Source organism: Macaca nemestrina, chromosome 4 (genome assembly GCF_043159975.1).
Source record: "Macaca nemestrina isolate mMacNem1 chromosome 4, mMacNem.hap1, whole genome shotgun sequence".
Classification (NCBI taxonomy): Eukaryota; Metazoa; Chordata; class Mammalia; order Primates; family Cercopithecidae; genus Macaca; species Macaca nemestrina.
The window spans coordinates 104,416,949-104,432,982 of NC_092128.1; positions in this window are offsets into that span (position 1 = coordinate 104,416,949).

Sequence of the window (16,034 nt, forward strand, 5' to 3'; positions counted from 1 at the left end):
CTTCTTTCACTACTATGATCTCTATAAGAAGAGCAAGCCCCAGGTAGTTGTAGCCCTTTGCCCTTGGTATCAGCATGGATTTTCAGGTAGAGCAGACCTGAATGCACCTGGAAGCCTGAGTTCAGCCTAGAATACCAGAATCCCACCCCAATCTGCAGACCCATGAGTGTAAAATAAATATGTACCTTAAAGCTATATGCAACAATCCCTTGTGTTAGCTTTAAACTATTGAAATTTTGAGAGAACGTTCGTTATTATTCGACAGGAACTGAATAATAGAGCAGTACTCTTTTTATATCACTTTCCTCAATGAGTAAATTTAGGCTTGGGGAAATTAAACAATATCCATAGATAACAACCTAATAAGAGAGGGAGCCAGGATTCAAGCCAGGACTGCCTTATTTCTGAAGAGTCCATGCTCTTAACCGCTACACTGTATCTCCTTTCAAATTTGCAACAGGCTGGGGGATGGGTCAAAAACAATAGGATGGAGTTTAATTGGAAGGAATGCATGGCTCAACGTGTCAGTTAAAACAACAGCAACAAAAATAATAGTAACTAGGATACAAGCAGAGCATGAGCAAGGTGCTCCCTGAGCACAGACCTAGTGGTGAGAATCAAAGACTCAAAGCTCAGCTGAGATGGAAAAGTGGCTCGGTACCAGGTCATGTTAGTGGAAGTGTACTGTCTGGGAAAAAGAAAATGGCAATTGTTTCTTCTCTAGCTGATCAAAGGACACCTGAAATATTACATTTTGTTCCAGGCAACACATTTTAAGAGGAATATTGACAAGCTAAACTATGTCCAGATGAGAGCAAACAAGATGCTGAGAAAACTCATAGCAGTTGTAAAGTGAAAGAGCGTAAGTATTTAACCCAAAGAAGAGAAGCCTCCAGAAGGAGTGATGGCTGTCTTAGGACACCTAACATGCTAAAAGGGGCAACAGGGAGGCCAAGTTGTAATCCCCTCTCTCCTGGACGACCACCACTGCCCACAGCAGCCATTGCATTCACCATGTGCACGGTGACCTTTACCAAACACAAATGTGACTTTATTATCATGGTTCCCCACACTTCTTCCCTTAGCAAACACTCTCAGTGCAAACACGTCCATATATACAGCCACAGATATACATACACACACACACACACACACCTCTACATATATGGTCTTCTACGTACAGTTACACATACATACACACACCCTACATATATGGTCTTCTACGTATGGTTTATTCAGAACATAAGGGCAAAGCTCAAATGATAATGCTTTGTTAGAGGTCCGGGGACAAAGAGCCAGGTGGAAGAGAATTAAGTTATGGAACACAGGGAAAAATATGAAGTGATGGTGTGATGATGATGCCAGATACAGCTCCACAAAGAGACGCACACGGTTGGTGGCTTGGTCAATAGGATATTACCAGACAGGCCATAAGGAACCACTAAGCCTCTGATATTCCACTAAAGGGAGGAAGAACAGGGTGGAAAAACCTATTTGTTGAGTCTTTCCCATTTCCTATGGATGCATTCCCTATGGAAGTCAGATCCCAGTCCCTCCAACAGCTGATAGGATGAAACTCCAGTGGCAGGAAGAGGCACAGCCTCCATGGGATGGCAAGGTTGGGTCTGGGCACCCAGGGCCATGCTGGAGCCCACATTGGTGGCCTATGTGCATGCAGATGGGGCTAGTGTGAGGTGGCAGCTCCTGAGGCTGCATCATCCAGGGTGCTCCAGGAGTAGGCAGTCAAGGGTTTGGGAGAGGGTTGAGGAGAATAGAATCTGAAGGTACATATATAGGGTCCGAAACACACACACACGCACAATTCTTCAGTTGCTCCCACTACTTTTAGAATAAGGATAAAATCCTTTGCATGGCTTTTACCCATTCACCTTAGGTTGGAGTCACTGTGGGTTTCTTTTAGTTCCTTGCATGCATTGTGATCCCTCTTGCCTTGAGCTTATTCTCTCTGGAACATCATTGGCCCCTAATGCCATCCAAGAGTTAATTCCTATTCATCCTTCAGCTCTCAGCTTGTTATGACTTCTTCAGAGGAGGATTTCCAACAAACCACTTCCCTGCCACCTACGCTGCAGCCTAGGTGACTAGGATAGTTCTACGTCAGAGAACTATCCTTTCTCTTTCCTTCACAGTACTTAGCCCATACCCATCAGTCATGTTTGATTGATGTCTGTCTCCCAAACTACACAATAAGCTCCATGAGTGCAAGAAATGTCTCTTGTTCCCCAGTTTTCCAATGCACCCCCAGTTTCTGCAATGCCTGACACCAGAGCAAGTGCTCATTAAACACATAAACAGCTTCAAAATAAGAGAGGAATTATATAGACATTGCATTACAAATGAAGACCAGTTTATACATTATAGTTATCCCCAAAAGAGTATGGGCTGCCTCGGGTGGATTTCATTTCTCTGTTAGTGGATTCTAAATTGATTCCTACACCAGATAAGGGTTGGCTGAGATAACTTGAAAAAGTTAGTTCTGAGAATTTGTGCTCTGAATGCTCCATGCATTCAAATCATGCCTTGGCATTAAATTATGCTCAGGCTGTCTTCATTCTTTCCACTGGCACTGTCCCTTTCCTTTTTGATTTCCCAGCCCATGGAACATTTCGGAAGCATTTCGGAAGCATTTGACACTTCCAGCTTGAGACTCAGGAGCCTTGACCCTGTGGGTCATTCTTGTTGTCCTTTCTGCTTCTGGTGGTTTGAGTCTGTGATCCAAAGAATGGGGCTAAATTTGTTTATTCTGCCCATTCCAACACCCAAATTTGGAGAGGATGTGTTGGTGGGGAAGCTCACAGAGTGTCAGATTCAGTCGGGGTAGGATGCTGAGTAGAGATCGGGAGGAGGTGAGCAGGAGCGGAGAGAGGCAGCACAAGGCAGCCTGTCACTAGCTAATGTGATCTGAGCACGTCTCAGCAACTTCTCAAAGGCTGGATCTTAGAGTATCCCAAGGATGAACACATAGTGTTGCTTAGCACACTTCTGCTATAACATGTTGTTGGCTCTGGACAGCTTAGTATGTGCAAAAAGCAAGGATCCCCAAAGGCGGGCCTGTGTAGCAGTTTGTTTCTTTAAGAGTTTGGTTTTTTCACAACGTTCTAATGTTCATGGCCTATGGTTTGCCCTGGTGAATGCTTGTTAATGCAATTTCATTGTTGCCTACGGAAAAAGAACCCCAGTGACCCACTATAATAACCACTTTAATGTGGGGCCTCTGCTTTGGGCCTGTGTAGGATCCTTTTAACAAATGAGCTAAAGTGGCCAAAGTTATATGAGGCAGCATTGCCAGAGGTTTGTGATAAAATCTCTAGTTACTGCCCGGACAGTGTGAACCCTGTCAGTCTGAGGATTAACTTTTCTGTAGTAACAGCTAAGACTTTTTCTTTTTAAGGTTTCACTGCATGCCAGGCACTGTGCTGGGCGGTAGGGGTGAGGATAGGGAGATGCTTTTGTTTGCATAATTTCAATTAGTCATCATCATAACTCTCTAAGGTAGATGTTATTATTCCTGCTTTACCAGTGAGAAAATGAAGACTTAAATGGTTCGGGTGACACATCCAGGGCCACCAGGTCACAAAGGAAACAAATATTGGGACTCGGATTCTGCTCCAGACCCATTACCTGTCCCACACCAGGCTGCCTCGGAAATAACTTCAGCCATTTGGCCTAAGGCTGGGTATTTGGCCCCCATTAGTAACAGGAGTGAGGCTATTTCTCCACTTCACCTGAGACCTTTCAAAGAGTGAATTGGGGATTGCATCTATGAGCCTTTCAGCTGGGCATTCTCCATCTTTCCTAGGAAACATACAGAAGGTGTTGACAAATATCAGAATAAATCAGAAAACTTTTGACCAATCATTGCTGTTTGTTCAGCTACTCGTCTTAAATTTCCATTCCAATGATGAACTAAACATTTTCCTTTGTCTGTCAATTTCAACAGGTACTTTAAATTCCCCAAATAACACCCACTTCACTGAGTTGTTGTAAGGAGAAATGGTAACTTATAATGAAATGCACATATGATCACATTCTCACTATCACCTCATTACATTACATAAATATTAAGATCTGTAACATGCAGAAAGTTGAAATATACATACACCGACAAAAGAATCTGACACAATGTTTAATATTGAGCAACAAATTTGGCTCTGAGCTTCCATCTGGTTTAAGTAAAAATGGAAACAAGATCGGGTATATAGAACCAATTTTCATACAGAAAAAAGCTATAGAAAACGTAGTTTCTCAAGGGACATGGAAATATCCCTGGCAGTTAGATCTGAAATAAATTTCTTTAGAAGATTGAAAAGGACAATAAAGTATGTAGTGACTATTGTCCTCATCATCCCTCCTCCCCCATTTAATTCAATAGTACTCTTACGGTGTCTTCATATTATAAAAAGTCAAAATACCAAAATGCCGTCGTTTTAAAGGAATACTGAAAAAGGACTAAAAGATTACGGTTCACTCTGCAGATAACTGACTGCGTATATATAGGAATGAATCTGGCTCTAGGGTTAAATCATTTAAGGTCCTTTTATAGGCAGGCACTAGTAATTAAAACTGAAAACTAAGTAAGTTTATTTTTGAGAAATGTTGTTAAAAATGTCTTTAGGAAATCACTAAATAGTACTTAATTGGAAGAAAAAATCATGATGCTTATACAATAAATATAAATAAATGCTATATAAGGAAACTCACCTATTTGAAATTATGGCTATATTATTTTTATTTTCTAGATTCCAAAAATACAAACACTAGTTCTTCCAACATAGTACTTTGATAGTCTGTACATTGACGGGTATGGGCTAAATCCAGGGTGAAATCAAATGTTACAAAATTTAAGGGTATGTTAACTAAAGGGTAGCATTTCTAAGATATTTTGAATATTAGGTCATTTGGCATTTTTCAATAAGTAGGATACTTCTCATTTTTTTGAAACTATATGAATTTGGAAAAAAAAATGGCTTAAGACCAGCATCTGTGTGTGACATTGTATGCTTGACCCTCTGGGATAACTGTTTTCATCTACAGAATTGAATTTTTGCTTTTACGAGGTCTTATAGTGGAACTAGGAATCACTGTTTTGAGAGAACCTGCATATATACCAGTCATTATCTGTTTGGTCCTTATACGGTTTTAACTTAGATTTATTCTAGTTAAGCCATAAGTTCAAGGTGTAAACTTGTTTTGATTAAAGAATTTTTCTATCAAAAAAAAGATTATGGTTCATTGGCACATATTTCTGGAGCTTCAATGAATCCAGGATTAAAATCTAAAATCAAAAATAGATGAAATGCATATATTTGTATTTATCTTCTATAAATGACATTTTAATCAATAGAACTTGAAACGGGAGTTGAACAAAAGTGAGTTTGAGGTTGTATAAGGACAAATGTGGCCTCGGAATTTCTTCATGAGGGTGGTCTTAAGAGAGGAAGCTTTATGGCAAGTACAGGTGCTGGGTGGGTGACCAATGTTTTCCAGTTCACCAGAACTTTCCCAGTTTTGAGGCTAAAAATTTTGCATCCTCACACCCTGCTACCCTGCCCGTCTTAGTCCCAGGGAAACTGGGACAGTTAGTGATATGATTTGGATTTATATTCCCACCCAAATGTCATGTCAAATTGTAATCCCCAATGTTGGAAGAGGGGCTTGGTGGGAGGTGATTGGATCATAGAGGGAAGACTTCCCCCTTGCTGTTCTTGTGATAGCGAGTGAGTTCTCACGAGATCTGGTTGTTTAAAAGTGTGTAGCGCTTCTCCCTTCACTCTCTTCCTCCTTCTCCAGCTATGTAAGACATGCCTGCTTCCTCTTCACCTTCTTCCATGATTGTAAGTTTCCTGAGGCCTCTCCAGCCCTGCTTCCTGTACAGCCTGCAGAACCATCAGCCAGTTAAACCTCTTTTCTTTATAAATTGCCCAGTCTCAGGTAATTCTTTATAGCAGTGCAAAAAAGGACTAACATAGTTGGTCACTCTAGTGGTAGGATAGATGTTTCAAAGCCACATTTGCATAGCAAGCATACTGTTTTGACTTGGATTGCATGTTTACCTAGGGGTGGCTTTGGGGGAAACTGATGGCTTTTCCCCTCAGAGCCAATGCAGGTGCTCTGTTGTCAAATCTGAATGCTTTAGCAGTGTGATGAGTGGTGGAGTCCTATCTCAATGTAAACCTGAGGAACCTAAACAAGACACCCTGCTGACTATACATCCATCCCACCTCGCCCCTCAGTGGGTAGAAAAATCCTAGGTCAAAACAAGCATGGGGGAGTTTTCTTCACTGAATTTCTTTTGAAAATTAAAGAGAATAGCCTAATGTCACAAAAAAAACCTGAGCTTCGGAGTTGGCTTACCAAAGTGAGCCTTCTGGCTTTGCCACTGATTAGCTGTGGGATTTGGAGCCATTCACTTAACCCCATTGAGGCTTAGTTTTCTCGTCTGTAAAGTGGCCACAGGGATGTTATGAAAATTAACTGAGATACTTGAAAGCCCTTGGCATAGTGCCCAGTTCAACAAATACCCGTTTCCTTCTCCTTTTCCCTTCTCCATCTAGGATGAGTGAGGTTCTGCCTGCAGGTGGGAGATTTGAACTAAAACAATAATTGTTCTTTAGATAAACCTCAGCAGTTGGAATATTCCCACTGCACCACAATAATGAATGGAGAACTGAACATCTCAGGGCCGTTCCTAAGTTTGGTTTGTCTGCTTGCAAAAGATGCGATTTTGCAAAGTGCTTTATAGATACTAAATATTAGTTTGGCTGTATCTAAAACATGTTTGGACTATAGAATCTCTTCTTTAGCCAGTGAAAGTGTGTGTATTCTCTTTCTCTTTCCTTTTTTGGCTAGAATCATTTTTTCTCTACTGTTACCTTCTATGTTGTTAGATTTACTAGTTGTGGGCTCTTGGGCAAGTTATTTCCCTTTAGTAGACTTAATCTCCTTAAAACAAAAGGGTGAAACTAGACAGTTTATAAGGCTCCTTAAGCTCCAGCATAATGTTATATGGGGAATAATGTTGCTTTATTAATTTAGCAGATATTTATTGAACACTACTTAGTCTTAATAGTACTTGGTACTACTTAGTACTTGGTACTACTTAGTCTTAGTAGTACTTGATACTACTTAAGTACCAAGCACAAATGCACTAACCGAGGATACAGCAGAAACAAAACAAGCAAAATTTCTGCTCTCATGGAACTTACATACTAGTGAAGGAGGCAGAAAACAAAGTATAAATGAGTATACACATTTCAGGGGTGGCAAGTGCTGCAAACAAGAGCGAAGCAGGGAGAAGGGAGAAGGAGTGATAGTAATGGTGAGGTAGGGAGGCTGAATCTGATGGTGCTTTTGAGATGTGGTGGGTAGGAAACTTCTCTCCAGTAGCTGCACAAATGTGCAGAGACCTTAATGAAGTGCAGAACAAGCCATGCAGATACAAGGGAAGGGGTGTTCTGAGCAGAGGATACGGTACATGCAAAGGCCCTGAGGTTGGAGCATGTGTGCAGTTACAGGGGATATCAGGGAGGCCAGTGTGACTCTGAGTTGTGTGAGCCCAGGGAGAGTAGTTAGGGATGAAGCCAGGAAGGGGGGAGGGGGTTGGGTGTCTGATGACATAGGGTGACAAGAATAGCTCACCATCGGCTCAGAATCTATACCCAGCACATGTTCTCCTGCTGATCCTAGTGTAGGATCAAAGCCCATCTGCTTCTCCTCTCTAATTTCTAGGTGCTGGCTTCCCACCATCACACTTTCCATGACACTGTGTTTTTTAACCTCATCGGATGCATGAGGAAGCGTCTTCACAGATCATCAGTCCCACTAGGGCACTAGAGGGCTCAGAAGTCCAACTATCTGGCCTGCTATTCCCCATTTTTATAGGGATGAGGGCTGACCCAGGTGCCTTCTTTCCTCACCTCCCTACCTGGACTGGTCCTCAGAGGTGTGGAGGACATGCAGTGTGTTTAGTAAGAAAATTAACACATCATGTTAAATATGGAACAGTGTGATGGAAAGCAAACTTTGGGGAAAGGTAAACCCCTGTTTCATTAATGCGTCAGCAAGATTTCCCCCAATGGCTCTGTGCTTGCTCTAAGCCGGATTTACACCAAGCTTACCCTTCTCAGCACCTGTTTTTCTCTTATGTAAGGGGAAAAATTGTCTCGAAAATCTGCACTGGGCATTTGCCATGCTAGACTGAGAAACACCAAAGTTTAACCTTTGTTTTTTCAATTATCTGGCTAGTCACTAAGTACTGGCCTCCTACGTCCAGCTGAAGCTATGCTATGTCTTTAAGGGGGATGTGGAAAATCTCCCTCTTTATCAGAGTACTCAGTGAAGATATTGATAGAATATTTATTTCCATGGGATTGACTGCCTCCTTATACTCCAAGGAACTGGCAGAGTCCAGGACAAGCCACTCAAGACTTAATGCATTTGAAACCATCCCTAACCATTTCATGTTCTGGGAATTCTCTGTGTTCAATAAAGGGATGTTAATAACATATTTTTGAGTGGCTGCGAAGTTCTAGGAACAATGCCAGATCCTTTTTACATAAATCATCTCCTTTAGTCTTGGCACAAGACTGGGATGGTGGATTTGATGATCCCCGCTTTTCAAGGGAGGCTCAGGTGAAGCACCTAAAGTCTCATCGCTGGGGGGTAGGAGAGCCAGGATTTTTTTTCTTTCTCTGCCTCCCTTTGAAGGGTCAATCTCCTGTTATTCTTTCTAGACATTATTCGCCTTCACACTAATGAAGACTGGCTACTTGACCCAATCCATTCTGTCTTCGAATGCCAGCTGGATTGGAATTGAGGTTTTCGGGAAGACGTGGCATAGCAGAACTTGTGTTTCAGACAATGGTCTTTAAATAAAGATGAGCTGGGCTTGGCGCCACACCTCCGCCTGGCCTTCCCCAGCCAAAGCAGAAAGAGGGTTGCGCAACTCTTCAAGCAGTGCAGGGCTTCAGTACAGCTGGTTCTGCTTCCTCACCTTGCAAACAATCACCAAGAGTTACAGGACTCTCACCAGGGGCGTTCGCTTCTTTTGCCTCCTCAGCCTCACTACATCCCTGAGTAGTTGGTTGTGCTTCCAACTGCCCTTCTTCATGCAGAGCTGTGGGAAGCCTGGACAAGTGACGTGATTGTCCTGGCTCCAACAGTCCTGGAGGTGGTCTTTGAGTTTTGGTTTCCAAGCACCCAGGTGTTTTAACATCTAACGCTTTCTCCTGTGGGATTTCAGCCGGGTTGGATCTTCTCTGGCTAAGTATGAGTTAAGTGAACCCAGCTGTTTTGGAGATTGGGTCGCTGAATTGTTCTTTCTGGCCCCTTCTGCCTATTACTTTGCTTTGGAACAGAAATACCACTGCATCTGCCTGCGGAGAACTCAGCTGCATCTTCTTGGATCCATCAGCACTCGCTGACAAACAAGGAAACTGGATCCATGTTGGACACACACTCTTCTCAGTTATGTACTTTGTCTCTCTGTAATCCCTCTGGTATTGACAAATAGAGCTCCGGGACACGGCGGCTGTGACAGCTCCCGCAGACAGCATGTATTAGCATTCGCATTATCGTCCTGGCCCTGACGGCCTGGGCACTGGAGAGAGGATTAAGTGATTAGTAGTGTGTATGTTACAACCATCTTTTTATTCCTTGGGACTTTTCAGTTTTGCTCACTTCATAAAGACGTAAAAGAGGGCTCTGAGTAAAAACAGATGCATTTATTTGTTTCTTTGGGTCTGATGGGCAGCATATGTCGCAGACATTTGGATGATGTTGAGACATTATCAAATTTCTTCAGGAACACAGCAAATCATCTTGCCTTTGTGAAAACTATTGGTTTAAGGGCTGGCTTCAAGGTATATTAATTAAAAAAAAAGATCTGTTTGCATCTCCAGTGTATTTTATTTGATGAACTGGCTGGCCTGTGAAGGTCTGTAGGTTGGATAATCATTTAGTAAACTTTGTTCCCTGGAAATTTACTAAACAGGAGATTGATGTCAGGGTGCTTTGACCCTGAGATGGGTTTAACGTGATTGTTAAATCTAATCATTTTAAATGGCATTTTTTTTCCTGATTTGATCAAATTCTCTAAAATATTCATCCACAAGAAGAGGTCCAAAGAAATGTTAGTCATCTCTCACACTGTCATTTTTATGAGTAATATTATCTTATACATTTCTGGAGTGGAAAAGTCTATCACAGTCATTACAAATTAGAACCTTTAGTCTTTATCATAGAGTTTGATTTTTACATTGTAAAATGTTGACCTCATATTTTACATGTTAATATTCCTCTTCACTCATTCAACAAGCTTTTTATTTTTTGAGACGGAGTCTCGCTCTGTCGCCCAGGCTGGAGTGCAGTGGCGCCATCTCGGCTAAACTGCAAGCTCCGCCTCCCGGGTTCACGCCATTCTCCTGCCTCAGCCTCCTGAGTAGTTGGGACTACAGGCACCTGCCACCATGCCTGGCTAATTTTTTGTATTTTTAGTAGAGATGGGGTTTCAGCGTGTTAGCCAGGATGGTCTCCATCTTCTGACCTTGTGATCCACCTACCTCGGCCTCCCAAAGTGCTGGGATTACAGGCATGAGCCACTGTGCTCAGCCTCAACAAACTTTTTATTGAGCATCTACTACGTGGAAGTGGCAGAAATCCAGAAAAATTTTAAAAGTATTCTTTGCTCCTCAAAGGTCCACTTTCTAGTTGGGAGAAAATACTACTATTACATTGGTCATAGAGATGTTACAAGAGAGTTCATAACTGAGTGCCAAGTGGGATATAGCAACAGTCTGTTGAGTGGATTCAGTGCAAGGATGAACCTGTCATGGTGCAGAAGGTAGACAGGGCTTTATAGAAGAGGGGAGATTAAGATGGCCCTTGAAGGAGAGTCATGCTGGAGGGGTAGGGGAAGCAATTAGCAGTTCATATATGGAGTTCAAAGTTACATTGGAAAGTGAGATCAGGGCGGGCAGACTTTGAATCATCCCATTTTGGGAGTTTTTACTCAGAGCCCTCTTTTATACCTTTATGAAGTGAGCAAAACCGAAAAGTTTCAAAGAATAAAAAGATGGTTGTAACATACACACTACTAATCACTTAATTTTATCCTGTAGGAACAGGGAGCCTCTAAAGCTTTTGGAGAAGAGATGTGAATGAGAGTGCCAGTTTAGAAAGGACGCTAGTTTGATCAGAGTTCACAGGATACACTGGCGGGTAGGATGAAGCAGGTGGCATGGAGACCAGGCAGGCGACCTCTGCAGTGATACAGGGGTAAGGTTAGGAGGGCCTGAACTCTAGTTACCATGGGAGAGAAGAGTGAGGTTTTACAGAGGAGGAAGTTAACTAAGCTGAGTTGTTAAAAGTAGGAGTAACTGACATTTTTGGTCCCCTTCCTCTCTGCCTGAAAAACTGTTAAGCACTTTACATGTTTTTAACTTTTACAGAAACTCTGTGAAGTGAGAGCTCTCATTAGTCCCATTTTCAGATGAGGAAATCGAGGCTTGCAGGAGTCAAGTGACTTGACCAATGTCACATTGTAGGAAGTGGGAGAGCTGGGATTTGAACTTTTTTTTTTTTTTTTTTTTTTGAGACGGAGTCTCGCTATGTCGCCCAGGGTGGAGTGCAGTGGCCGGATCTCAGCTCACTGCAAGCTCCGCCTCCCGGGTTTTTACGCCATTCTCCTGCCTCAGCCTCCCGAGTAGCCGGGACTACAGGCGCCCACCACCTCGCCCGGCTAGTTTTTTGTATTTTTTAGTAGAGACGGGGTTTCACCGTGTTAGCCAGGATGGTCTCGAACTCCTGACCTCGTGATCCGCCCGTCTCGGCCTCCCAAAGTGCTGGGATTACAGGCTTGAGCCACCGCGCCCGGCCTGAACTTATACTTCAAACTCTTAACCCCCAAGTGTGCCTTACTGACTGATTACTGAGGGGATGGGGTGTTGGGGAGTGGCGGGAAGTAACTTTTTAAAAATACTGGAAATGTAACTTTTCAAAATAAATTTTTTATTATTATTTTCTTGGACTGAGTTAAATAACTAGTTTGAAATAGAGATGAATAAATTATATTTTCAAAAAGAAAAAAGAATAACTCTGTGGGTTAAAAGTGAAGTTCATCCAAAATGTCCTATCTTAAAATAGATGCGGATTTCAGAAATGCAACACATGATGTTGACCTTAATCCTCTTATTTACATGTTCTCATACACAGAGTACTGTAGAACGTGAGTCTGCCCCTGTGTACCTGTGTGTAGCTGTCACCCAGGGACTCGAACAAACGTAACCTTGATTCAAACTTGAGGGAAAAAATGGCTGTCATTTTGACTTTTTAAAAATTATCTGTTTATTTCCCTTTCTCTGTCGATAACTCCTAGTTGTAATGCTGAAATCTTATAAATACGGCACAGTTAACTTGCAAAAGGAGCTTAGTGTTCTCGGGGCAGTCCAAGTTGAACAACACATAATTTGGCACAATTTGGCGGGTCTGAGCTTAAGACAAATACAAGACTGAGAAAGTATAGAGGCTTTATTATTTCTAAGTGAGTTCATGTAGTGTACACGAGTTGAGCTGATCAGAGCTCTCACCCGACCCTCCCTCTGCCCCATCCAAGGCATTTATTCCTTATGCTTTCATAAGTGTCACATTCACAGCACAACGTTTCTCCTTCCCAAATAGGCATGTTGTTGTTTCGAATTAACATCTGTGCTTACTGCAGAATAGTGAATGCCATCTTCTTTTGCCCCGCTGGCCCTGATGGTGTCACTGAGGCTTTCAAAGCAGAGTGACCAGGCACAGCTATAGTTTTCTGCAGTTTCAGGAAAGGGGTGGAGGAGGGGAGGGCTTCACTGTCTAGTCCTACTGCTCAAAATGACACTGACACACAGAAGAAAAGGATATAAATGTAGAATTGCTTGAATTCTGGAGAAAAAGACAAAAGAAAACTGAGATGTGTCAAGTATCTATGTACCAATCACTATATTGTATAACTTGGTGGCCCTATACTCATTTCCAGATTTTGCCTAGCATAATTATAATATAATTCCCTTTCATTTTCAGAAATATCCTGGTTTGGATAATAAATTATCTTGTCACCCTATGTACACTCTGAATGATGACTCTTTAGGCAAAATCTTATTATTTCCATTGTTCATCTCTGGAAGCTGGGTCTCTGAGAGGTTAACTACCTCAAAGCCACACAACAAGAATCTGGCAACATAGATTTTTCTTTTGCTTCATCATGGTACTTCCCAAAGACTATTTAATCTGTACCAAAAGAATAGTACTCATCTAATAGGAAAGAGTAATTTATTTTCAAAGCTGTTTGCATGGAAAGCATGTTCCTTCAGTGTTTCCCAGTGGTGGGGAGCTGGATTTGTCCTGTGTTTCCAGACGTTGTCTCTCACTTTGTCCCCTTGTAAGACTAGGGGTGAAATATGGAGAAATAGATGAAGAACTGGTGGTCACAATGGAGGTTGTGATATGAGCTCACGGATTTCAGGAAAGGTAACAGAGCTATAATAGAATCAGACATAGAACTGCTCCTGGATATTATAAAGTTGGTGACTAAGCCAACCCACATGCCAGAGCCAAGGATGCTAGTATCATTTATAGTGTCATGCTTTTGCACTACGTTCTGTCAGAAAGTAATAAAGTGCTTTATCCAGTGTGTGTTTGATATTAGCCAATCACAAACGACTGAGGTTCTTTCAGGCATTTTGAGTAAACTTACACTACAAGAAATACGATGGATAATAAATAGCCTGATACAGCAGGTCTGAAAACCTTGATTCCACCTCTGCATCTCACATTTACTAGACAGGTAACGTTGCTCAAAGAATAGACCTTTCTCGGGTTCTGTTTCCTCATCTTTAAAAGAGAAAAAAAATCTGACATTAGAGTATAAAGGGTCCCTACTAGTTTTTGTATACAGAGTTTTACTAGAACACAGCCATCCCATTTGTTTACATATTGTCTGTGTCAGTTTTTGAGCTACAACATGAGCTGAGTAGTTGGAACAGAGACTTTTAACCCACCAAGCGTGAAACATTTACGTAAGGCCTTTTACAGAACAAGTCGGCTGACCACTGGATTAAGTGATCACTGAGGACACTGTCACACTTTGTATGTGTCTAACTCCAGGAAAGGAGAGTGAGAAAGGGAAGAAGGTGTCATCAGAGTTACAAATCTAAGTAAAAGACCCAGAGCCCACCTTGCAAGCAATCCACAAGTCAATTGTCCTAACAGTGAAAGGTGCCGCACCCCCTACTGGCCAGGAGGACTTTTTGCATGTAATATGGGCAGGACGATACAGGGAAAGATAAAAGCTTTGTGTGGGTGTCATACCGTAAGACTCGTGTTCAATATGATGGTCACTGCAAACCAGCAGGGAAGTTTCTGTTTGCCCCTGATGCCTTTGAATTCATAAAGCACATGCTTTAAGTAGAGAAACGTGGGGAACTTGGGTCCTCCAGCTAGAGTGTAAAACTTCTTGGGAGAGAAGTAAGACTGAGAGGACAGGGAAAGCATGCTGAAAAGAACTTAATCATGGCGAGCGAGCCAAAGCTAATAAACAGTGCTGGATGGGTTCTCATGGTCTCAGACAGTGGGTGAGGATGGTTATTGTTGCAATTGCAGTAAATCATACTAATCCCAATGCCAAAAGCCACTTTGAATGATGAAGTGAAGCAGCCTGCGATGGCGACCAGGAGGCTCTGAGTTGCTGCCCCAGCCGGGTGGGGCTGCTGTCAGCCCTCGCAGGCAAGCTCTGGATCCTGTCTTAGGGGCCCAACTCTGCCTTCAGAGGAGACTTGCGGAACTGGCAGATTTCAGTTTGGTTTGGAGTTTTGTTGTGTGTGTCTTGGCAGGAGGTGACCCTCCTCCATCCACGGAGCGCCCCGGATTAATGGCTAAAGTAACACCTACTGGCGGGACCGACCCAGGCTCAGAGCAGACTTTCTGCTGTTGATTCATGACTCCTCTTGACTCACAGCCTCATTCCGTTTTGTTGGCTGTTTGAGGCTCCTGCCCTAACGTCCAAACTTCATGGTATGAAAAACACCCTGAAGAGTAGGTGTGCTCTCCTTCCCAGCATGGAGCACGTGCTCTGTAGTGGGGAAACCTTGTGGGGAGACAAGAGGACAAGTTGTTTTGCACGGTAGTGAATCCCAGGGCAAAAAATAAAATTAGCTTTAACTCACAAAGTCTTGACCTGGGCGCTTTCTTTCTTAAGTTGCCTTGAACTTCTGCTCAAAATATTGGGGAATGGGTGAAATGAGGTCCTAGGAACCTAAACCCAAATGGAAACTTGGGTTTGTCCCTTTTAGCGTCGATGAATTGAAGTGAGAGTTGCCACAACCTCGATGTGTTTGCTTCTCCTCCATGATAAATATTTTTGGGAATAAGGTTGGATAAGGAAATATATGACTATATGTTTGTTTACTTATATATATTTTGCCCTTTCTCTGAACCCAAATTGTGCCAAAATGTTCTATATTCTTCTACTTGGTAGAAGGGTGGAGATATTTATTTCACCCCAGTCTCTCTTGGGAATCTAAAGAAAATAAAAATGTTTCCTGAACATTTTTAAAATGGGTTAATTTACCTTGGAACGTGGCAATTACACTCTGCTACATATAAAGCATTTATTTATACCACTGGTGGACATTGAGTACTGTGAATTTTCTTCATTTTTGAAGGCTATAATCCCCAAACCAAAGGAATGGTGTGCAGCATCTGTTGAATCTTAGTCCTTCCATTACAACGACGCTAAAAAACAGAAGAAATAGGATTGAAAAATGAACTGAATTTCAGGTAAAGTAAACAATAAGTTCCCACTATGCAAAAGGGCTTGCAAAATGGAACTGCCAGGCACATGACTCTGCCTGTGTGTGTTTGTGTGTGTATGTGTGTGTGGGGGTGAGAAGTATGGGGAACCCGAGTGAGGAACCAGGCCTGGAGTGTAGATGCAGGAGAGAGGGTTCTGGAGTTCACGACTTTTGGAATGGGAATGGTTC